The 2652-nt window shown below is 27.0% G+C and overlaps 1 long non-coding RNA gene across 1 annotated transcript; it reads right to left on the bottom strand.

Moving 5' to 3' along the window:
- Positions 1–889: 889 nt before the first annotated feature.
- LOC113381394 lies at positions 890–1650 on the bottom strand. Its single transcript, XR_003367540.1, has 3 exons — positions 1428–1650; positions 1227–1355; positions 890–1125 (listed from the first exon to the last, which is right to left on the bottom strand). It is a non-coding gene; the product is annotated as an uncharacterized LOC113381394 (long non-coding RNA).
- Between the last annotated feature and the right edge of the window lie 1002 nt (positions 1651–2652).

Genomic DNA, 2652 nt, shown 5'->3' with positions numbered 1-2652 from the left:
TCTAAACATACTCATTATTTGAAGTTAATGACTATGTAGTTCCTACGATCATATGACAGAGATAATTATTACATGAACACACACTCAATTTTCTTGCATTGATTTTATCCTATTAATTTTCAAGATCTGAATTACCTAAAAGTAAAACACTACAAATTAGTACTAAATCATATTAGTTAAAATTCTCTTCATGTAGAACCTTAATATACCAATTCTGTAATGCAAGATCATCAGGCTCGAAATACTCAACAATTCATGTTCTCTTCAACACTTAATCCATATAATGTGTGATATCCGGTGCATTCTTTGTTTTCCTTCTTGAATGTTTTTAAGTCTTGCTTATTTCTTTGGTAACAATTTATCTTCTTGATTAGAGCAAATTTCCCTAGTTTGAATTCCATTTTGACATAAGCCATAGGGGTTATGAGCACTCTTTCACTACAATTGAAAAGCAATTATATCAGTTTTTGCTTAACTGAATAGTTCTGATACTAATGAAATTATAAAGAATATGTATGATACCATATATATTACACTTATCTACCTATAATATTCATATCATATCACTGAATTGAGGTTATGTGATTTTTGACTGGTCTGTCACAAATTTCAATAATTATGTGATAAATCAATTATCACAATACATAAACAGAATTTGCATTGCACATGACCTATATACTGAAAATAACTAATTAGTCATTAATATAATAATTTGTAAATTAAAAAAAAAAACAGTGCAATTATACTCACCTTTGCTGGTTTCGTATTAAATATGTGAATTTCCTAAAAGTACAACATTACAAATTAGTACTAAATCATATTAGTTAAAATTCTCTTTGTGTAAAACATAAATATACCTATTCTGTAATATAATATCATCACTTAAGAAATACTCCACAATTCATTTTCTTTTCAACACTTAATCTTAATATGTGTTCTTATTTATCGATATGTGTTCTTATTTTTCTTCTCGCATGTTTTCAAGCCTTGCTTGTTTTTTTTTTGGTGACAAAGGATTAATAATTTCTAATATATTATCTAACTTTGTATTTATCTTCTCTATTGGAGAAAATTTCCCTAGTTTGAAATCCATTTTCGTAGGGGTTATCAGCACTGTAATTTTCTCTACAATTGAAAACCAACTTATATCAGTTTGTGCTTAGCTAAATAGTTCTGATACTAATGGAACTATAAAAAATGAAGATGTATAAAACTATATAACTTACTTCTCTTTATTCATATATCACTGAATTGAGGTTATGTTTCTGACTGGTGTGTTAGAAATTTCAATTATTACATGACAAATCAATTATCACAATACATGAACAGACTTTGCATTGAAGGCGGCCTATATACTGCAAATGACTAAACATTATTATAATAATTTATACATTAAAATATATTTCAGTAGGTACAATTAGACTCACCTTGTTTGCCGGTTTCATATTAAATACTTTTCCAGCTGACTGTTTAACTAATTTCTACAACTGATTTCGCACTAAATATAAAAGCAATTAATAAATAACGCTTCAATAAAGGAAATATCTTGCATTTCAAACATACACGATAAAATACTCAATTATGCGTCCACGATGCACTGACCGAGTTAACCTATATTTAATTTGACATTTCGATCATAAAACACTTCACGGCTATTGTCAAAGGCAAATGTATGTGACAGTGCAACGTACCACGCCACGTACCGACAGATACGAACAAAGCAGTATTATAAACGTTTAAACTGGTCGACGGTGATTAAAGCTCACAACTATACGTAACAGCATCGGTTTTTTTACTTAACATCAGTTTCGAAACGAAAGTTACAAAATGAGTTACGTGGATTTAACTTCTGTGGTTTACTGGGTCTTTACCCCGGTACATAGTCCATTCCTTTATAAAAAAAATTTTTCTAATTAATCTGTATTGACCATCATTAATTAATGTTAATCAATATTTTAAAAAACATTGTATTTGACAGAATATACCTGATGATGGAACTGTTCCGAAGTTCCGAGTTCCGAAACGTCGTATTAAACATCTTCAAAAAACAAATTGTTTTTTATTATTGGATTTACTGTTCGGAAAAGAAACAATCAATATATATATATATATATATATATATATATATATATATATATATATATTGTAGAGTTTCAAACAAGAATCCAAAAATAATACAAAATAAAAAAACAAGAAAAGTTTTTAATAAACAATTTCTTTATTTAATTATTTGTTTACTGTCAACGTTTAGGAACTAGGTACGTTCCATCTTCAGGACATCTGTCAAGAAACATGATCTTGATAAGATTTAAGCAAACAATATGTTTATGAATAGAAAATAGATTTTTCTTAAATAATAAATTAATTGTAACAGATAATAATGTACAGAAATATGATAATATGATCAAAATGAAAATGATAAAAATAAATGAGTGGATTATCAGAACAGGATATTAAAAATGATAGAAATTTTTTATGAAAGTTATGGAAAAAATTTTTTAAGAAAAGATTAACGATAAAATTGAATTAATTACCTGTATGTTTGAATATACGTTAGCACTTTTTCACTAAACAAGAATTTTTAACAAAAAATGAATTTGTGAGTTATTTTTCCGCCGAATAGTTAACTTTTATAAATCAAAATTACTAAAA

Source organism: Ctenocephalides felis, unplaced genomic scaffold (genome assembly GCF_003426905.1).
Source record: "Ctenocephalides felis isolate EL2017-DRISC unplaced genomic scaffold, ASM342690v1 CF-g0.4_SCAFFOLD_02859, whole genome shotgun sequence".
Lineage (NCBI taxonomy): Eukaryota > Metazoa > Arthropoda > Insecta > Siphonaptera > Pulicidae > Ctenocephalides > Ctenocephalides felis.
The sequence above is the reverse complement of the archived record's forward strand: the minus strand, read 5'-3'. Positions and strand labels throughout refer to the sequence as shown.